Below are 22,999 nucleotides of genomic sequence, written 5' to 3'. Positions count from 1 at the left end.
GATGCGATAGCATTGGGCCTTCATCCAGTGATATACACTGATCATAAAAATAAAGGGAACACTAAAATACCACATCCTAGATAGCACTGAATGAAATATTTCAGTTGCCAATCTTTATTCATTACATAGTGGAATGTGTTGAAAACAATAAAACATAAAAATGATCATTGTAAATCAAAATGAATATCCTATGGAGGTCTGGATTCGGAATGATACTCAAAATCAAAGTGGAAATTCAAATTCCAGGCTGGTCCAACTTCAGTGGAAATGCCTCAAGACAAGGAAATGATGTTCTGTCATGTGTATATGGCCTCCACGTGCCTGTATGACCTCCCTACAACACCTGGGCATGCTCCTGATGAGGCGGCGGATGGTCTCCTGAAGGATCTCCTCCCAGACCTGGACTAAAACATCAACCAACTGCTGGACAGTCTGTGGTGCAACGTAACGTTGGTGGATGGTGCGAGACATGATGTCCCAGATGTGTTCAATCGGATTCAGGTCTGGGGAACGAGCGGGCCAGTCCATAGCTTCAATGCCTTCATCTTGCAGGAACTGCTGACACTCTCCAGCCACATGAGGTCTGGCATTGTCCTGCATTAGGAAGAACCCAGGGCCAACCGCAGCAGCATATGGTCTCACAAGGGGTCTGAGGTTCTCATCTCCGTACTTAATGGCAGTCAGGCTACCTCTGGCGAGCACATGTAGGGCTGTGCGGCCCTCCAAAGAAATGCCACCCCACACCATTACTGACCCACTGCCAAATCGGTCATGCTGAAGGATGTTGCAGGCAGCAGATCTCTCTCCATGGTATCTCCAGACTCTGTCACGTCTGTCACATGTGCTCAGTGTGAACCTGCTTTCATCTGTGAAGAGCACAGGGTGCCAGTGGTGAATTTGCCAATCCTGGTGTTCTGTAGCAAATGCCAAGCGTCCTGGACGGTGTTGGGCTGTGAGCACAACCCCCATCTGTGGACGTCGGGCACTCAGACCATCCTTATGGAGTCGGTTTCTAACCGTTTGTGCAGACACATGCACATTTGTGGCCTGCTGGAGGTAATTTTGCAGGGCTCTGGCAGTGCTCCTCCTGTTCCTCCTTGCACGAAGGCTGAGGTAGCAGTCCTGCTGCTGGGTTGTTGCCCTCCTACGGCCCCTCTACATCTTCTGGTGTACTGGTTAAGCGCCCCAGAGTCCTGGTCGTTGCAGTAGTGTCATTCCTCCACCAGGGGGAGTGATATTACGTCTGAAGGTAATAAAGGAGATCTTCCTACCAGGTATCACAACCATACACTACACTTCACACTCTAGACCACCAGGGGGAGCATTGCTCCTATCTATTAGGGCACTACTCACAGAAGGGTAAAACTGGTGGGCTGGATAGAAAGTTAGGGAGACGCTGACTGGGCTTTGCCCAGGCAACACCTGTCAGGCAGACAGGGGGAAAGGAGGAACATCTGAGCTGCAGACAGAGGGTCCCTGTCAGGGGCGGGATCCTGACAGAGGCCTAGCGGGACAGAAAGCTACGAAGCTGCGCCTGCCCCACGTGCGGCAGCATCCTAAGAAAGGACACGAAGAGAATTGCATTGTAGAGGGTGAGAAACAAAGTCACAGCACAAGGAGAAAACACCAGGAGGAGTTCTGCCCTGAAATAGGCTGCCTCCTTCTGAGGCGCGTAGCCGGTGGTCGGAACACCGAGGGAGTAATTGACTCTACGCTTTACTTCAGAGACCGGCAGGACAGTCAATTCCAAGTTGGCTGCCCGACCTTAATACCTAAGAAGACACAGTGGCAACTTGTGGGGGTCAGGGCGTCTCTAGGGTCCCTATAAACAAGCCTCAGGCCATCAGTCATATGGGTTTGTCCTATCTGGAGCGCCCCCACACCGCCGCAGGGCCGAGGGGTACCCGGAGCCGGGCCTCTGGGTCTCGGTCCTGGGGTTGTCACGGTGGCTAGACCCGGTCCGTGGCCCTGTCAGCCAGTGGGGGACGTCCGGTGCAATAAGTGGTGTTGTAACGGTGCAGTTGTGGGGTGCAGGTCACGGTAAATAACGAGGACACCAGGTTGCAGTCTCTTTACCTCTTTACTGAAGATCTCTGAGTCCTCAGTCCAGAATACGGTTCACCAGGCTGCGCAAGTCCGGCCGGTCCAATGGCACTTCCAGAGTTCTCTTCACAGGAGGAAATCTGTGCCTTCCCCCTAGCGCTATGTGTTGTAGTCCTTCCCTGCTGTGCTTACGGAAAGTACCCCACAACTGTTGTGTCTGTTTCTGATGTTCCCTCACAACTCGATTAGATGATGTTCTGCTAATCCTCCGTCCCTCCCTGAGGTTCGGGTAGGAACGGCACCCGTTTGACGGGTAGGCCTGGAGTTCTTCCGGGACCCTAGAGACCCCCCTCTCCCTCAATTGCCTCCCAAGACTTCATAGGTGATTTGAGTTAGGCAGCCCGCCTGAGACTGACTGCCCTGCCGCTGTTTGGAGTATTGCTTGAAGCTGAATATTATTCTACTCCCTCGGCGTTCCGGCCACCGGTAGTGCGCCTCAGTAGGATGTTGCTTCGGTCTTACAGCACGACTCCTACTGGTATTTCTCCTTTGCGTGATCCCGTTTCTCACTCAGCACAATCTATCTCTCTTCTAATCCTTTCTTGGGCACCGCCGCTACCCGGAGCAGGCACGGTCCCGTTACGTTCGTTCTCGTTGCCAAGCCTCTGTCAGGATCCCACCCCTGACAGAGACCCTACTGTATCTTCCCCTGCAACACCCTCTGCCACAAGGTGTTGCCTGGTTCCAACCCAGTCAGCTTTCTGATCTAACTTCCTGCCTGACCCCCAGTTTTACCAGTATGTGAGGAGTGGCCTAATGAATAGAACCCTTAGCTCCCCCTGGAGGCCCAGCTGTGAAATGTATTGGTGTCTGTGATACCTGGTCAGATGAACTCCTTCAGTGCCGTCAGACGCACCATAGCTCCCCATAGTGGCGGAGCCACAGTACTGCAACGACCAGGACTCTGGGGCGCTGCACTCCCCCCTGGTTAAACACAGTACTCCGGGACTGGGAAGAAAACAACAATACAAGTTTAGCAAAAAGACATACAATTTTTGTTGAGTGCAAATAACAATATGTATACTTGAGCAAGCTTCCCTTTATGGGAGGTGAGGACACTTGAACGTTACAAAACATGGTTAAATATTAAAACATTATAAATTACAGGCTATAAATAACTCCTGTTACCCAACCGGGTATTCTACTTAGTGCAAACATTGGTATAATACATTAACATTGTCTTTAGAGGACACACACTCTAAGTCCACCAAAGACCTTCCTATAATCACATTATAAGGCATATCAACTTTTCATTCTCCTTCTTTGAATCTGCAGGACCGCCTGTCCTATCGGCACCAGACCTACTGCCTCTCCTTTCTATTACAGGACTGTCCCGTTCAGCCAGGACCTACTGCCTTTTCAACTGCTATACATAGTATAGGACATAACATACTTTCAGTTTTAGAAGCACTGAGCCATCTACGTATAGCTCCTAGGAGGACTCACTACCTAACCCCTACGGGTTCACTTTCTGTCCTCTGTAGCACATTATTAACTCTTCTTAACTTTCTATGGAGGACTCAGGGTTTACCTTCTATCCCCAGTTTCTTATCAACATTATCAACTATCTTCTTAGATCATCAACCTTCATTAACCCCTTCCCGACATGTGACGGTATAGTACGTCACATGTCGGGACCCCCGCTTTGATGTGCGCTCCGGCGGTGAGCGCACATCAAAGTCGCGACATGTCAGCTGTTTTTTACAGCTGACATGTGCGCGCAATAGCGGCGGGTGAAATCGCGATCACCCGCCGCTATTAACTAGTTAAATGCCGCTGTCAAGCGCAGACAGCGGCATTTAACTACCGCATCCGGCCGTGCGGCCGGATATGAGCGCATCGCCGACCCCCGTCACATGATCGGGGGTCGGCGATGTGTCAGGAAGGTAACCATAGAGGTCCTTGAGACCTCTATGGTTACTGATTGCCGGTGGCTGTGAGCGCCCCCCTGTGGTCGGCGCTCACAGCACACCTGCAATTCTGCTATATAGCAGCGATCTTATGATCACTGCTGCATAGCAGAGCCGATCGGGCTGTGCCTGCTTCTAGCCTCCCATGGAGGCTATTGAAGCATGGCAAAAGTAAAAAAAAAAAGTTTTTAAAAATGTGAAAAAAATAAAAAAAATATAAAAGTTTAAATCACCCCCCTTTCGCCCCAATCAAAATAAATCAATAAAAAAAAAACCCAACCTACACATATTTGGTATCGCCGCGTTCAGAATCGCCCGATCTATCAATAAAAAAAAAGCATTAACCTGATCGCTAAATGGCGTAATGAGAAAAAAATTCGAAACGCCAGATTTACGTTTTTTTGGTCGCCACGACATTGCATTAAAATGCAATAACGGGCGATCAAAAGAACGTATCTACACCAAAATGCTATCATTAAAAACGCCAGCTCGGCACGCAAAAAATAAGCCCTCACCTGACCCCAGATCACGAAAAATGGAGACGCTACGAGTATCGGAAAATGGCGCAATTTTGTTTTGTTTTGTTTTTTGCAAAGTTTGGAATTTTTTTTCACCACTTAGGTGAAAAATAACCTAGTCATGTTAGGTGTCTATAAACTCGTAGTGACCTGGAGAATCATAATGGCAGGTCAGTTTTAGCATTTAGTGAACCTAGCAAAATAGGCAAGCAAAAAACAAGTGTGGGATTGCACTTTTTTTGCAATTTCACTGCACTTGGAATTTTTTTCCCGTTTTCTAGTACACGACATGCTAAAACCAATGATGTCGTTCAAAAGTACAACTCGTCCCGCAAAAAATAAGCCCTCACATGGCCAAATTGACGGAAAAATAAAAAAGTTATGGCTCTGGGAAGGAGGGTAGCGAAAAACGAAAATGGAAAAACGGAAAAAGCTCCGGGGGTGAAGGGGTTAATACTTTCTTACTTCCGACTATGCAGGACACTCTGTCTACCCCTATGGGCCTACTGCATCTTCCTTCTGTCTCTCAATCTTTCTTCTAAGGAACATTATCAGCATTTCTTTACAGTTAACCAGTTGGATACATATAACTTTTACATGTAAGCATCATCATTTTCTCTTATCAAACATCATTGCTATCTATCAGTCTTAAAGCAATACCATTTCTTTAAGTGCAACACGTGAACATCCCCTTTAAGAGGGGACCAAGTCTTTAGGAGGTAGCATTTGTTCTCTAGCTACCAGTCCATACTCAGCAAAAGCTCCGGTATGGTATCTTCGCAAAGAGTCTTTAAGTAGAACCAGTAGGAGACACCCTTAAGAAGGTGTAAACTATTTACAAGGAAGAGTTTGAATCATGCACGGTCCATGATTACTGCAGTTCTTTTAACTTGTGCAAACTTGAAGAACATAAATAAACAACAAGGATCCCGGGTCAGCAAAGGGATCCATAAGAATTAACCCTGGACGGGTTTAGCAGCAACAATCAGGAAACAAACAGTTAAGCAAAGAACTATATACATTTTTAAAGCAGTCATGCTTACTCATTCTCAGAATCCCCCACGAGGCGCCACCTGGCGGGTGAACCCCTGCAGTCCAGGTTCCAAGTCCACTCCCGCTGCCAGGTACACCCCATGGGTTCGGGGCTGTTGCACAACCAGGTCGTGTGCGGTGATCAAGGTCTGTGTTCCCACTTCTCTCTGTGCTGGCACAGCAGGAACACCGGTCACTCGAGGAGGCGCCTCCTTGGCCACCACAGTGGTGGTGGTGGGGGTCAGACTGCAGGCCACAGTTTCCGTTGGCATACAGGTGGGGGTGACCAAGGTGGTCACAGGTCGGTCACACGGTGGCACTTTGGCTACAGGGGCCAGCTTCTCCCTGCGCACGTTCAAAGCAAACCACCCCTTCTCCCCGAAATGCCTGGTGTAGATGACGCTGTCCCCCGGGTAGAGGTCTCGATCAGGGTGACCCTCTCTGAGGTGCGACTCCACATCCCGGCGGTTGACAAAAACCTCCGCATACAGCCCCGGCTCTTTAATGAAGCCCCAGCCTCCTCGGAGCTTAAAGGTGGTGACGATGCCCTGCCTGCGCGGGGCCTGGGGAGCGGTGGGGTCCTTGCGGGCCCGGTCTTTCACGGCCAGGTCTGTTGTGAATTTGCTTTTTGCTCCCTCTAGTGGTTACTAGTTTTTTGACTCTGGTTTTTCTGTCATTCCTTTTATCCGCACCTGGGTCGTTAGTTAGGGGTGTTGCTATATAAGCTCCCTGGACCTTCAGTTCAATGCCTGGCAACGTAGTTATCAGAGCTAGTCTGCTGTGCTCTTGTCTACTGATCCTGGTTCCAGTTATATCAGCTAAGTCTGCCTTTTGCTTTTTGCTATTTGTTTTGGTTTTGTATTTTTGTCCAGCTTGTTCCTAATCTATATCCTGACCTTTGCTGGAAGCTCTAGGGGGCTGGTGTCCTCCCCCCGGACCGTTAGACGGTTCGGGGGTTCTTGAATTTCCAGTGTGGATTTTGATAGGGTTTTTGTTGACCATATAAGTTACCTTTCTTTATTCTGCTATCAGTAAGCGGGCCTCTCTGTGCTAAACCTGGTTCATTTCTGTGTTTGTCATTTCCTCTTACCTCACCGTCATTATTTGTGGGGGGCTTCTATCCAGCTTTGGGGTCCCCTTCTCTGGAGGCAAGAAAGGTCTTTGTTTTCCTCTACTAGGGGTAGCTAGATTCTCCGGCTGGCGCGTGTCATCTAGAATCAACGTAGGAATGATCCCCGGCTACTTCTAGTGTTGGCGTTAGGAGTAGATATATGGTCAACCCAGTTACCACTGCCCTATGAGCTGGATTTTTGTATTCTGCAGACTTCCACGTTCCTCTGAGACCCTCGCCATTGGGGTCATAACACAGGTCCTTCTGATGGCAAGCCTCCAGCCCGGCCTGGTACGCCTCGTCCTTCTCCCTCCACCGCTGCTGTAGCTGGGCCTGATATTCTCCCCAGCTTAGGGCCTGCACCCTCTCTCCCTCCTGGGTCTCCATCCCAGGGAACCCCATAAGATCGGACCCGGGGTTCACCCAGCGGCACACCGTGCGCTCCGCGTGGATCTCACACAGCAGGGGAGTAGGGGTGATTGGGGCTCGCATACGGTGTTCCATGCCCGTGGCTTCCTCCCACGGCAGCAGGCGCTGGAGTCGATGGGTTCCCGGGGGAGGGGGTGCTGCTACGGGACCCACCAGCAAACCCTCGGCCAGCGGGACGGGGTCGGCGGACTCACCAGCCAGTGGAGGTTCTTCTTCCGCAACGGGTTCCTCCGGCGGGGTCAGCAAGGGGCTCAGCGGCTGCTCCGGTAACGGCGCAGGACCCAGCGCCCGAGGGCCTTCTTCCGGCGCTGCCTGGTGCGGAGCCTGGACCTCCACATTCAGTTGGAGAAGTTGGTTGAATAAGTCCTCCATCTCGGCCCTCAGGAATCTGGTGTTTTCCATGGAAGACGGGCTGCTGTGCTCATCCGGGTAGTCGGGGGAGATTTCCACTTCAACCCCACTGTCGGGTTCAGAGCTGCTGGCCATGGCGTCCTCCACGTGGGTCGCTTCCGGGTCTCTTTCCCGCTCTCTCCTTCGTGGGCGGTGTCGTTTTCTCGATCTCCGCCCTCCATTGAGGATTAGGAGGCGGATCTCTGCCGCTGACAGACACGTCCTCACCGTGCAGAAGTATTTAGACTGGGCGGCCATTATCTTTCGCGCTCTCTGGCTTGTCTACGCCTACTCCACGCCCCTTCTCTTCTCCTGCGCTTCTCCTCAGCGCTGCAATGGCGGCGGTTTTGGCGCGAACTTTTGGTGGAAAGTGACAATCCACAGTCTTTGCAATAAAGTACAGTCCAAGCACAATAAATCACAGTTCCAAGGCACACATGACCTGATTCTTTAGGCTTAAGTAAATCCTGTTCGTGACGCCAAGTTTTGGAGCGCCCCCACACCGCCGCAGGGCCCAGGTTGCAGTCTCTTTACCTCTTTACTAAAGATCTCTGAGTCCTCAGTCCAGAATACGGTTCACCAGGCTGCGCAAGTCCGGCCGGTCCAATGGCACTTCCAGAGTTCTCTTCACAGGAGGAAATCTGTGCCTTCCCCCTAGCGCTATGTGTTGTAGTCCTTCCCTGCTGTGCTTACGGAAAGTACCCCACAACTGTTGTGTCTGTTTTTGATGTTCCCTCACAACTCGATTAGATGATGTTCTGCTAATCCTCCGTCCCTCCCTGAGGTTCGGGTAGGAACGGCACCCGTTTGACGGGTAGGCCTGGAGTTCTTCCGGGACCCTAGAGACGCCCCTCTCCCGCAATTGCCTCCCAAGACTTCATAGGTGATTTGAGTTAGGCAGCCCGCCTGAGACTGACTGCCCTGCCGCTGTTTGGAGTATTGCTTGAAGCTGAATATTATTCTACTCCCTCGGCGTTCCGGCCACCGGTAGTGCGCCTCAGTAGGATGTTGCTTCGGTCTTACAGCACGACTCCTACTGGTATTTCTCCTTTGCGTGATCCCGTTTCTCACTCAGCACAATCTATCTCTCTTCTAATCCTTTCTTGGGCACCGCCGCTACCCGGAGCAGGCACGGTCCCGTTACGTTCATTCTCGTTGCCAAGCCTCTGTCAGGATCCCACCCCTGACAGAGACCCTACTGTATCTTCCCCTGCAACACCCTTTGCCACAAGGTGTTGCCTGGTTCCAACCCAGTCAGCTTTCTGATCTAACTTCCTGCCTGACCCCCAGTTTTACCAGTATGTGAGGAGTGGCCTAATGAATAGAACCCTTAGCTCCCCCTGGAGGCCCGGCTGTGAAATGTATTGGTGTCTGTGATACCTGGTCAGATGAACTCCTTCAGTGCCATCAGACGCACCATAGCTCCCCATAGTGGCGGAGCCACAGTACTGCAACGACCAGGACTCTGGGGCGCTGCATATCCACACCATCTGGGGGACAGAGAGGAAGAAATAACATCTAGAACATCTACAAGAGTTGTGAGGACCTTACCGGGAAGCTCAGCAGGGAGGTACTACAACACACAGATGCTAGTAGGAAGGCTACTGATTTCCACCTGGATTAGGGGACTCTGGATTTGCCTTCGGACCGGCTGGACTCTGCCTACCCTGTGGTCTGTACCCTGGACTGTGGATGCCGAAGCCTCCAGTAAAAGGTAAAGAGACTGCAACCTTGTGTCCTCATTATTCTCTGCGCCTTACATCATCCACCATCACCATCTACACTTCTGGGAAGCCCTGGGGATACACTTCACCTGTGGGAAGGTATACCACCTAGCTGCCATCACATCACTCCAGCGGACCCCTAACCAGCGTCGGTCACCCTGACCGAATACCACAGGTGGCGTCACGAACTTTATACAAACTCTCCCTTTCATTGGATGTCCCTCTAAGAGCCACGGACCGGGTCAGGCCACCGTGACATCCCCCGAACCGAAGGACCCGGTACCGAGTACCCCATTGCCCTGACGTGGGGGCGATCCACTGGCCTGTCTCCTGGTAGCGCCTCCAGCCTCTGGACACTACGCTGACAGACACAGCAAACCTTCTTGCCACAGCTCGGAATGATGTGCCATCCTGGATGAGCTGCACTACCTGAGCCACTTGTGTGGGTTGGAGCGTCCGTCTCATGCTACCACAAGTGTGAAAGCACAACCAACACTCAAAAGTGACCAAAACATCAGCTAGAAAGCATTGGTACTGAGATGTGATCTGTGGTCCCCACCTGCAGATGCACTCCTTTATTGAGTGTGTCTTGATAATTGCCAATCATTTCCATCTGTTGTCTATTCCATTTGCACATCAGCATTTGAAATTGATTGTCAAACAGTGTTGCTTCCTAAGTGGACAGTATGATTTCACAGAAGATTGAGTTACTTGGAGTTATATTCTGCTGTTTAAGTGTTCCCTTTATTTTTTGAGCATTGTATATAAAAGATTACCACCCGCATCAACATATAGAAACGCATTCCCTTTAAATAACAGGGTTAAGGCCCCGTCTCACATAGCAAGATCGCTAGCGAGATCGCTGCTAAGTCACAAGTTTTGTGACGCAACAGAGACCTCAGTAGCGATCTCGCTATGTGTGACACGTACCAGCGATCAGGCCCCTGCTGCGAGATCGCTGGTCGTGTCGGAATGGCCTGGACCTTTTTTTGGTCTTGAGGTCCCGCTGACATCGCTGAATCGGTGTGTGTGACACCGATCCAGCGATGTCTTCACTGGTAACCAGGGTAAACATCGGGTTACTAAGCACAGGGCCGCGCTTAGTAACCCGATGTTTACCCTGGTTACCAAAAAAAACAAAAAGTACATACTCACCATCTGATGTCCGTCAGGTCCCTTGCCGTCTGCTTCCTGCTCTGACTGAGATCCGGCCGTACAGTGAGAGCACAGCACAGCAGTGACGTCACCGCTGTGATCTGCTCTCACTGTACGGTGGCACTCAGTCAGAGCAGGAAGCAGACGGCAAGGGACCTGACGGACATCAGATGGTGAGTATGTACTGTTTGTTTTTTTTGGTAACCAGGGTAAACATTGGGTTACTAAGCACGGCCCTGCGCTTAGTAACCCGATGTTTACCCTGGTTACCCGGGTGCTGCAGGGGGACTTCGGCATCGTTGAAGACAGTTTCAACGATGCCGAAGTTGTTCCCCTGATCGTTGGTCGCTGGAGAGAGCTGTCTGTGTGACAGCTCCCCAGCGACCACACAGCGACTTACCAACGATCACGGCCAGGTCGTATCGCTGGTCGTGATCGTTGGTAAATCGCTATGTGTGCCGGGGCCTTTACACAACATATAAGTTACACATGGCGGTTTGCCTGGTCCACTATGCAAGGCCCCAGTTAGACATTTAACAGAAGTTTCGTGCTAGATGATAAGAATTGGAGGCTCTTTGCCAAGAGTAATGTGCAGCTTATCCACATGAGAAAATAAAGGGCTTCATTCACAACTATCACAAAAGACTGTAAGTCATCATTGATGCACAATGAGGCACTTAACGATATTAAGAATGAATGGTATGTTAACTTCTGAGAGGGAATTTTATTTTTTATCTTATTGCTATGGTTAGTTAATGCTGTTATGTGAAGTATTATAGTTGCATGTATTGCATACTTAAGATAACATACCGTACATGTTTTTTCTGATTGCTCATGTGTAGTGATGGGTGAGCACTAAAATGCTTGGGTGCTCATTGCTCGGGTTGAGCAACGAGCCCAATGTAAGTCTATGGGAAACTCAAGCATTTTTCCCGTGGCCCTCCCGGCGGTCTGCAGAGAGACTAGAAATTGTGGAAATTGATGGGAACAGTTCTCAGATGACATGGGAACAGCATGGGGAAGACCCCTGGAAGCATTTCTGACTCCCAGGTCACTGCTGTGAACGATGTTGTCAGAGTCTTACGCCACTTTTACAGACTCACAATAAAACATACAAAAACAAAAACAAAATGGATTTTCTTGGGAAATATGCTAAGGAACATCCTTTACAGGGTAATGACTTCTATATAAGGCAAAATAAGTAGCCGAAAACAAAAATGCACCTCCACACCTTGGGCTATGTTCACACGTAGCTTTTTTGATGCGTTTTTGAACTGTAGCATTGCTTTCAACCAACACAAATGAATTCACTGGGAAATTGTAATATTTTACAACCTTATCTGGCCATGTGGTGTGTGACACATCATCAGACACATCCTGTATCATTTATGAAGGAGGGACTCTGAAAGTCACAAAGCCTATTTTTATAGGACCAACTGATGGCCTTTACTATTCTTAAAGGGCCAGAAGTCGGCCCTCACTATTCTTAGAGAGCTGGCTATGCTTTGTTGTTCCTATTATTAAACAGTTAAAGGGAACCTGTCACCACGTTTTTGGAAGATGGGATAAAAATAGCGTTAAATAGGGGCAGAGGTGGGCGTTACATTAGTGTGTGTGTTATGCGTTTATTACCCACCTAAGTTGCCGAAATAACTTTGCAAAGTCTCCGTTTTCGCCTGTCAATCAGGCTGGTCAGGTCACATGGGCGTGGTGTCTTCACCCAGATTTGGCGTAGTTTTCCGTTGGTGGCGTAGTGGTGTGCGCATGCCCAAAGTCCGGAATCCTCTTCCAGGGGATTTAAAATAGCGCGGTGTTCGTTATTGCATTGGTGATCGGTGGGCGCGGCCATCTTCCTTTGGCCGCGCGTGCGCAGAAGCGGCGCTCTGCTGGCCGCGGCTTCAGGAAAATGGCCGCGGGATGCCGCGCGTGCGCAGATGGATATCGCGGCGGCCATTTTCCTGAAGCCGCGGCCAGCAGAGCGCCGCTTCTGCGCACGCGCGGCCAAAGGAAGATGGCCGCGCCCACCGATCACCAATGCAATAACGAACACCGCGCTATTTTAAATCCCCTGGAAGAGGATTCCGGACTTTGGGCATGCGCACACCACTACGCCACCAACGGAAAACTACGCCAAATCTGGGGGAAGACAACGCCCATGCGACCTGACCAGCCTGATTGACAGGCGAAAACGGAGACTTTGCAAAGTTATTTCGGCAACTTAGGTGGGTAATAAACGCATAACACACACACTAATGTAACGCCCACCTCTGCCCCTATTTAACGCTATTTTTATCCCATCTTCCAAAAACGTGGTGACAGGTTCCCTTTAATCTCCTATACTGTTATTGCTTATGCAGTGAGTGGCAGGGCTGCCCAAAATTTGGATGCACCCCAATACCCCTTTGAAGAGAGGTACAGGAGGGCCTTCTGAAAACAATATTCCCATTATTAGAAAGTGTGTCTCCCATGGTGTTTGCCTATGCAGGGAATGCAAGGGCTGCCAAAAATTTGGACCTACTCCAATGCCCCTTGGAAGAGATGTAGAGGAGGGCCCCATGAAAATGTTCCCATTATTAGGAAGTGGGTCTCCCATAGAGTTTGCCAATGAAGTGAAGCAACGGCTGCCAAAAATTTGGAGGAACTCCAATGCCCCTTTGAAGAGACGTAGGGGAGGGCCTCATGAAAAAATGTTCCCATTATTGGGAAGTGGGTCTTCCATAATGTGTTCCTATGCAGTGAATGCAAGGGCTGCCAAAAATTTGGAGGCACTCCAAAGCCCATTGGAAGAGACGTGGAGGAGGGCCTCATAAAAAAATGTTCCCATTAGAAAGGAGCGGGTCTCCTATACTTGTAATGCCCATGCACTTAGGGCCCCTTCACACTGTGCAATCAAAGTCTGAACGAGCGTTCGATTTGTGACGTTTATCCGTCCTCGTTCCGAGGTTGCAAAGTGTGACATGGCGTTACGATTTGCGACGCAGCCCAGCATCGTACGATGTGAAAGAAAGAGCAGAACTTTCTTTCGTCGTAAATGTCTCGCTGTGGCGGTCGAAATCGTAGTATGTGACGGCGGTCATACGAGCTCGTAATGCGACTACGTGGGTTGGGCTTCCGCATACCTGTCTCCTGATTGGGCGTGACGTTTTAGCACGCCCATGCTGGTAATACGTCACGCTCGGAGTCGTAGGACTATGGCGGTGTGAAGGGTAGCGTACGATTGCGACGCGTGACGTTCACATCGCAACTACGTCAGAAAAAGCGTTAACATCGTAGAGTGTGACCGCTGGCTACGAGCTCGTACTGCGATGTCGAATATGACGCAAATGCGTCGTAATCGTAGCAGAATCGACCAGTGTGAAGGGGCCCTAAGTGTATGGGCTGATAAACATTTACCCCTGGGGGTATTCATGAACATACTGTATAACAAAAAAAATTTCCAGGCATCATAAACACACTTTAAAAAAATGATGTGGGTGTTGCATCACGGACCACGGTCACCCTGGTGATATGGTGGTGGTGGATGATCATGATGAGGAGAAGGAGGAGGACAACAGCAAATAGCCAAAATCAGGAAGCGTATACCCAGGTGTGGATGTGAAGAGGTGCATGAGAAGAGACCTCCCAAAAAAAGACACTGGATTTGAGTTTATGTTATGCTGCTATCATTCGGTGGTCCGAACCACCCAGCCACCACAGAATAGGAAATCACTAGGAAGTATCACACCATTAGGATCAATAATAAGCCTTTATTAAATCAATTGGCAATTCATACATAAAAAGTTTTATAAAAATTATACATGTGAATAAAATATAACTAATATAATAACAGAAATCGGGCGCACGCAGGTTCTGGACTCGGCCCCCCTGAAGGTAGATCATCTGCGGTAATGATTTGTCCATTTAATTACTAGCCTACATATATACGGAAAGCTTGCATGCGGCAATATCATGACCGCCGAATTACCCACTAGCTATTAACCACTACATGTGGGTATCTACTTATATAGTGAGTCGATAGATTGTAGGGGTATTAACCCACGGATTTCCAGTGTACTTGGACACATATGTATGCGGTGAAACTAACATCATTCCCATCCACCTCGCTGTGCTATAATCACTTTCCTGCACCTAGTCACTTTATATATAACAAGTGAACATAACCTTTAGTTATACCACTGCAACATTTTCATTTTATTTTATTTTATTTTGTTGCACTCAAATCATTTTATGCACTTTAGTTGTTGGTTTGAAATATGCTGATATAATTTTTTACACTTGGTCATTATATGGATTTTTTATACAATTTTTGTGTATTTTTATTTTTTAGCACTTTTGCTGTTCATGGACAATAATACATGTAAATTTTTATGAGGTTTTGCACTGATTTTCATAAATTAATTTTAATATTTTAGTGGATATTTAGCCTCACTTTGTCTGGTTTGACCAGCTTATTTCACTGTTATACTAATTTTAGTTAGTTTATTTTTTTATATACACAGCGAGTAAAGATAATTTTATCCTTGGTGGGCTGCTACCCTCATTATTTAGGGGTTCTGGGATACCAGATAAAATCTCCTGCATTTCTGTTATTATATTAGTTATATTTTATTCACATGTATAATTTTTATAAAACTTTTTATGTATGAATTGCCAATAGATTTAATAAAGGCTCATTATTGATCCTAATGGTGTGATACTTCCTAGTGATTTCCTATTCTGTGGTGGCTGGGTGGTTCGGTCCTTTCTCTCAGTCTCTTTACTGAAGTTTTTCACAGTGCACCCTAACCCCTTGGGATATATTACTATTTGTGGTCTGAATTGTGGTTTTTAGAGGTGCTCGCTGTGTTTCTTTATCATTCGGTGGTGTAGAGAAGTCTGGCCCAATCCAGCCCTTATTCATTTTTTTAAGAGACAGCCTGTCAGAATTTTCAGTTGACAGGCGGATGCGCTTATTAGTTATAATTCCACTAGTGGCACAAAAAACCCTCTCTGACAAAATGCTAGCGGCAGGGCAGTCCAGGACCTCCAAGGCGTAGAGAGCCAGTTCATGCCACATGTCCAGCTTGGATACCCAATAATTATAAGGTACAGAGGAATCACGGAGGATGTTGGTACAGCCAGCAAGGTACTCCCTCAGCATCTTCCCAAACTTTGCACTCCTTGTGAGAGTACCTTGCACCTCAGGGCCTGTGCGATGAGAGGGTCTGAGAAAACTCTCCAAGAGCTTTGACAGTCTTTCCCTTCCTCTGCTGGATTGGAGTTATGTCTCTCTCGCCTGTACTCCTTGGTTGTCCAACGAACTGTGACGTCTGCCGCCAAGATTTTCAGATGGGAATATTTTTAATAATTCCGCAACAAGGGCCTTCTGGTACTGCCCCATTTTAGTAGACCTGTCTGCCTCGGAAATAAGAGATAGAAAGTTCTCCTTGTAACTTGGGTTTAGAAGTGTCACCAACCAGTAATGACTGTCACCCAAAATGCTGAGAACGCGAGGGTCACGGGAAATGCATCGTAACATAGACTCAGACATGCGTGCCAGACTGCCAACAGGCAAGACTTCTGTGTCCTCATCAAGAGGACGACTGACCATGCTCTCCTCCTCCTCCTCCCTGTCCTCAGGCCATCCACTCTGAACAGAGGGTATGACAGTTGTGCAGGTAGTACCATCTATAGTGCATGAAACTAGCTCCTGTTCTTCCTCCTCCTCCTTCTCCTCTTCCTCATTGTCACCCAATCCATGTTGGGATGAGATGAGGCTGGGCTGTGTGTAATCACCCTGTATGGTTTACTTACTCCCTCTCATTGTGCTCCCCTGCAATGCATCCTCTTTGATTGTGAGCAGAGAACGTTTCAGAACACAGAGAAGTGGGATGGTGACGCTAATTATGGCGTCATCACCGCTCACCATCTTGGTGGAGTCCTCAAAGTTTTGGAGGATGGTACATACTGTATGTCTGGCATCCATATCCACTCCTGAGGTCTTATGTGTGTAGTCTGAACTGAATACTGACAGCCTTGTTTATGCTGGTAGCCAACAACTGCCCTCTTCTGCTCACAAATCCTTCCCAACATCTGCAGTGTAGAGTTCCAACGCGTGGGGACATCACACATCAGACGGTGAGCCGTAAGCTGCAAATGCTGCTGAATCATGGCTAGTGCGGCGGAAGCTGTAGCTGACTTTCTAAAATGGGTACACAGGTGGCGTACTTTGACAAGCAGATGATCCGGCAGCTCCGGGTAGGTTTTGAGAAACCGCTAAACCACAAGGTTAAGCACATGGGCCAGGCATGATATGTGTGTGAGCTCGCCTCACCTCAGAGCCGCCACCAGGTTCTGGCCACTGTCACACACGACCATGCCTGGCTGTAGGTTCAGCGGTGTCAGCCACAGATCTGCCTGCTCTTTCAGAGCTGTCCACAACTCTTCAGCATTGCGCGGTTTGTCACCTAAGCATATTAGCTTCAGCACAGCCTGTTGCCCCTTGGCTGAGGCAGTGCTGCAGTGCTTCCAGTTTGTGACTGATGTGGTCATTTCAGAGATAGAGGCTGAAGAGGAAGAGGAGGAGGAGGTGCAGGAGCTGTAGACTTTGGGGGCAACCCTGATTGACCTAGGGCCCGCAATCCTCGGCATCGGGAGGATGTGTTCCATCCCAATGTCCAACTGGGTCCCGGCTTCCACTATGTTAACCCGGTGTGCCATCAGTGAGATATACCATCCCTGCCCACAAGCACTTGTCCACATGTTTGTGATTAGGTGGACTTTCTCAGTAATTGCATTGTTGAGGGCATGGCTAATGTTGTGAGACACGTGCTTGTGTAATGGGGGGACCGAGTACCGAGGGATGGCCACTGCCATTAGGTTGCGGAAAGCTTCCATCTCCACGAGCCTAAAAGGCAACATTTCAACCCCAAGCAGTCGTGAAATGTATGAATTTAGTAGTGTGGCCTGTGGAGCATTGGCTGCGTATTTACGCTTGTGTTCCAAGGACTGGGGCATGGACAACTGTTGTGAATTTACTTTTTGGCTCCCTCTAGTGGCTACTAGTGATTTGACTCTGGGGTTGTCAGTCATTCCTTTTATACTCACCTGGGTCGTTAGGTCAGGGGTGTTGCTATATAAGCTCCCTGGACCTTCAGTTCAATGCCTGGCAACGTTGATATCAGAGCTAATCTTTAGTGCTCTTGTCTACTGATCCTGGTTCCTGCTTGATTAAGCTAAGTCTGCTTTTTTGCTTTTTGCAATTCGTTTTTGTTTGCATTTTTTGTCCAGCTTGTATATTATCTGTATCCTGACCTTGCTGGAAGCTCTAGGGCGGCTGGTGTTCTCCCCCCGGGCCGTTAGACGGTTCGGGGGTTCTTGAATCTCCAGCGTGGATTTTTGATAGGGTTTTTGTTGACCATATAAGTTATCTTACTATATTCTGCTATTAGTAAGTGGGCCTCTCTGTGCTAAACCTAGTTCATCTCTGTGTTTGTCATTTCCTCTTACCTCACCGTTATTATTTGTGGGGGGCTTGTATCCTACTTTTGGGGTCCTTTCTCTGGAGGCAAGAGAGGTCTTTGTTTTCCTCTTCTAGGGGTAGTTAGCTCTCCGGCTGGCGCGAGACATCTAGCGACCAACGTAGGCATGTTCCCCGGCTACTTCTAGGGTTGGCGTTAGGAGTAGATATATGGTCAACCCAGTTACCACTGCCCTATGAGCTGGATTTTTGTACTTTGCAGACTTGCTGATATCTCTGAGACCCTCGCCATTGGGGTCATAACAGTTTGCCAGGCCAGTACTAAATGTTAAATGCATTGCAGAAGTGGGATTATAAGAAAGAAAGTTCTGAGGTTTTTTTTTCTCTCTCTCATTTTTTTTTTCTTTTCCCCTTTACCTTTGAGTGGCTTGTGATTGCTGCAGACATGAATGTCCAGACCTTGATTACAAGTGTGGACCAGCTTGCTGCTCGTGTGCAGGGCATACAAGATTATGTTACCAGAAATCCTATGTCAGAACCTAAGATACCGATTCCTGAACTGTTTTCCGGAGACCGATTTAAGTTTAGAAATTTCAGGAATAATTGTAAATTGTTTTTGTCCCTGAGACCCTGTTCCTCTGGAGACTCCGCTCAGCAAGTGAAAATTGTTATTTCTTTTTTACGGGGCGACCCTCAGGATTGGGCTTTCTCGCTGGCGCCAGGAGATCCGGCATTGGCTGATATTGATGCGTTTTTTCTGGCGCTCGGTTTGCTTTATGAGGAACCCAATCTTGAGATTCAGGCAGAAAAAGCCTTGCTGGCTATGTCTCAGGGCCAGGACGAGGCTGAGGTGTATTGCCAAAAATTTCGGAAATGGTCCGTGCTGACCCAGTGGAACGAGTGTGCATTGGCTGCAAATTTTAGAAATGGCCTTTCTGAAGCCATTAAGAATGTGATGGTGGGTTTTCCCATTCCCACAGGTCTGAATGATTCCATGGCCCTGGCGATTAAAATTGACCGGCGGTTGCGGGAGCGCAAAACCGCAAATTCCCTCATGGTGTTATCTGAACAGGCACCTGATTTAATGCAATGTGATAGAATCCTGACTAGAAATGAGCGGAAAATTCATAGACGCCAGAATGGCTTGTGTTACTACTGTGGTGATTCTGCACATGTTATCTCAGCATGCTCTAAGCGTCTTACTAAGGTTGTTAGTCCTGTCGCCATTGGTAATTTGCAACCTAAGTTCATTCTATCTGTAACTTTGATTTGCTCACTGTCATCGTATCCTGTCGTGGCGTTTGTAGATTCAGGTGCTGCCCTGAGTCTTATGGATCTGTCATTTGCCAAGCGTTGCGGTTTTGTTCTTGAGCCATTAGAAAATCCTATCCCTCTTAGGGGTATTGACGCTACGCCATTGGCAGAAAATAAGCCGCAGTTTTGGACACAGGTTACCATGTGCATGACTCCTGAACATCGGGAGGTGATACGTTTTCTTGTTCTGCATAAGATGCATGATTTGGTTGTTTTGGGGTTGCCATGGTTACAGACCCATAATCCAGTCTTGGACTGGAAGGCAATGTCAGTGTCAAGTTGGGGCTGTCATGGAATTCATGGAGATTCCCTGCCCGTGTCTATTGCTACTTCTACGCCTTCGGAAGTTCCGGCGTATTTGTCTGATTATCAGGATGTCTTCAGCGAGTCTAGGTCAAGTGCATTGCCTCCTCATAGGGAATGTGACTGTGCAATAGATTTGATTCCTGGCAGTAAGTTTCCTAAGGGAAGACTGTTTAATCTGTCGGTACCTGAACATACCGCAATGCGTTCATATATCAAGGAGTCTCTGGAGAAGGGGCATATCCGTCCTTCTTCTTCCCCTCTTGGTGCGGGTTTCTTTTTTGTGGCTAAAAAGGACGGATCTTTGAGGCCTTGTATTGACTATCGGCTTTTGAATAAGATCACTGTCAAATTTCAGTATCCTTTGCCGTTGTTGTCAGACTTGTTTGCCCGGATTAAAGGTGCCAAGTGGTTCACCAAGATAGACCTTCGCGGTGCGTACAACCTTGTGCGCATTAAGCAAGGAGATGAATGGAAAACCGCATTCAATACGCCCGAAGGTCATTTTGAGTACTTGGTGATGCCATTTGGGCTCTCTAATGCACCTTCAGTTTTTCAGTCCTTTATGCATGACATTTTCCGGAAGTATCTGGATAAATTTTTGATCGTTTATCTGGATGATATTCTGGTTTTTTCTGATGATTGGGACTCGCATGTGGAACAGGTCAGGATGGTTTTCAAGATTTTGCGTGAAAATTCTTTGTTTGTTAAAGGCTCAAAGTGTCTCTTTGGTGTACAGAAGGTTCCCTTTTTAGGGTTCATTTTTTCCCCTTCTGCTGTGGAGATGGACCCAGTCAAGGTTCGAGCTATTCATGATTGGACTCAACCCTCGTCAGTTAAGAGTCTTCAGAAGTTCTTGGGTTTTGCTAACTTCTACCGTCGTTTTATCGCTAATTTTTCTAGCGTTGTTAAACCGTTGACGGATATGACCAAGAAAGGCTCTGATGTGGCTAACTGGGCTCCTGCTGCCGTGGAGGCTTTCCAGGAGTTGAAGCGCCGGTTTACTTCAGCGCCTGTTTTGTGCCAGCCTGATGTCTCACTTCCCTTTCAGGTTGAAGTGGATGCTTCGGAGATTGGGGCAGGGGCCGTTTTGTCGCAGAGAGGCCCTGGTTGCTCTACTATGAGACCTTGTGCCTTTTTCTCTAGGAAGTTTTCGCCGGCAGAGCGAAATTATGATGTGGGCAATCGGGAGTTGTTGGCCATGAAGTGGGCATTTGAGGAGTGGCGTCATTGGCTCGAGGGTGCTAAGCATCGTGTGGTGGTCTTGACTGATCAAAAAAATCTGATGTACCTCGAGTCTGCTAAACGCCTGAATCCTAGACAGGCCCGCTGGTCATTGTTTTTCTCCCGTTTTGACTTTGTGGTTTCGTATTTACCAGGTTCTAAGAATGTGAAGGCCGATGCTCTGTCTAGGAGCTTTGTGCCTGATGCTCCTGGAGTCGCTGAACCTGTGGGTATTCTTAAGGAAGGAGTTATCCTGTCAGCTATTTCTCCAGATCTGCGACGTGTGTTGCAGAGATTTCAGGCTGGTAGGCCTGACTCTTGTCCACCTGACAGATTGTTTGTGCCTGCTAAATGGACCAGCAGAGTCATTTCCGAGGTTCATTCCTCAGTGTTGGCAGGGCACCCGGGAATTTTTGGCACCAGAGATCTGGTGGCCAGGTCCTTTTGGTGGCCTTCCTTGTCAAGAGATGTGCGGTCATTTGTGCAGTCCTGTGGTACTTGTGCTCAAGCTAAGCCTTGCTGTTCTCGTGCCAGCGGGTTGCTCTTGCCCTTGCCTGTCCCGAAGAGACCTTGGACACACATCTCTATGGATTTCATTTCGGATCTTCCGGTGTCTCAGGGCATGTCTGTCATCTGGGTGATATGTGATCGTTTCTCCAAGATGGTCCATCTGGTTCCTTTGCCCAAACTGCCTTCCTCTTCTGATCTGGTTCCTGTGTTCTTCCAGAACGTGGTTCGTTTGCACGGCATTCCTGAGAATATTGTGTCGGACAGAGGATCCCAGTTTGTTTCCAGGTTCTGGCGATCCTTTTGTGGTAGGATGGGCATAGATTTGTCGTTTTCGTCCGCTTTTCATCCACAGACTAACGGACAAACGGAACGAACTAATCAGACTCTGGAGGCGTATTTGAGGTGTTTTGTCTCTTCTGATCAGGATGATTGGGTGACCTTCTTGCCGTTGGCTGAATTTGCCCTTAATAATCGGGCTAGTTCTGCCACCTTGGTTTCGCCATTTTTCTGCAACTCTGGTTTCCACCCTCGTTTTTCCTCGGGACATGTGGAGCCTTCTGACTGTCCTGGGGTGGATTCTGTGGTGGATAGGTTGCAGCGGATCTGGAATCATGTGGTGGACAACTTGAAGTTGTCACAGGAGAAGGCTCAGCGTTTTGCCAACCGCCGCCGCGGTGTGGGTCCCCGACTTTGTGTTGGGGATTTGGTATGGCTGTCTTCTCGATTTGTTCCTATGAAGGTCTCCTCTCCCAAATTTAAGCCTTGATTCATTGGTCCTTACAAGATATTGGAGATCCTTAATCCTGTATCCTTTCGCCTGGATCTTCCGGTGTCGTTTGCCATTCACAACGTATTTCATAGATCCTTGTTGCGGCGGTACGTTGTGCCTGTGGTTCCTTCTGCTGAGCCTCCTGCTCCGGTGTTGGTTGAGGGCGAGTTGGAGTACGTGGTGGAGAAGATCTTAGATTCTCGTCTCTCCAGGCGGAGGCTTCAGTACCTGGTCAAGTGGAAGGGCTATGGTCAGGAGGATAATTCCTGGGTGGTCGCCTCTGATGTGCATGCGGCCGATTTAGTTCGTGCCTTTCACGCCGCTCATCCTGATCGCCCTGGTGGTCTTGGTGAGGGTTCGGTGACCCCTCACTAAGGGGGGGGTACTGTTGTGAATTTACTTTTTGGCTCCCTCTAGTGGCTACTAGTGATTTGACTCTGGGGTTGTCAGTCATTCCTTTTATGCTCACCTGGGTCGTTAGGTCAGGGGTGTTGCTATATAAGCTCCCTGGACCTTCAGTTCAATGCCTGGCAACGTTGATATCAGAGCTAATCTTTAGTGCTCTTGTCTACTGATCCTGGTTCCTGCTTGATTAAGCTAAGTCTGCTTTTTTGCTTTTTGCAATTCGTTTTTGTTTGCATTTTTTGTCCAGCTTGTATATTATCTGTATCCTGACCTTGCTGGAAGCTCTAGGGCGGCTGGTGTTCTCCCCCCGGGCCGTTAGACGGTTCGGGGGTTCTTGAATCTCCAGCGTGGATTTTTGATAGGGTTTTTGTTGACCATATAAGTTATCTTACTATATTCTGCTATTAGTAAGTGGGCCTCTCTGTGCTAAACCTAGTTCATCTCTGTGTTTGTCATTTCCTCTTACCTCACCGTTATTATTTGTGGGGGGCTTGTATCCTACTTTTGGGGTCCTTTCTCTGGAGGCAAGAGAGGTCTTTGTTTTCCTCTTCTAGGGGTAGTTAGCTCTCCGGCTGGCGCGAGACATCTAGCGACCAACGTAGGCATGTTCCCCGGCTACTTCTAGGGTTGGCGTTAGGAGTAG

General features: G+C 48.5%; 1 protein-coding gene across 1 annotated transcript in view; it reads left to right on the top strand.

Annotated features, from left to right (window-relative positions):
* The window catches only part of ST6GALNAC2 (ST6 N-acetylgalactosaminide alpha-2,6-sialyltransferase 2), a 161,082-nt gene that overhangs the window by 128,901 nt on the left and 9,182 nt on the right, over positions 1-22,999 (top strand). The gene's annotated exons all lie outside the window — the stretch shown is intronic.

Source organism: Ranitomeya variabilis, chromosome 4, assembly GCF_051348905.1.
Source record: "Ranitomeya variabilis isolate aRanVar5 chromosome 4, aRanVar5.hap1, whole genome shotgun sequence".
NCBI lineage: Eukaryota > Metazoa > Chordata > Amphibia > Anura > Dendrobatidae > Ranitomeya > Ranitomeya variabilis.
The sequence above is the reverse complement of the archived record's forward strand: the minus strand, read 5'-3'. Positions and strand labels throughout refer to the sequence as shown.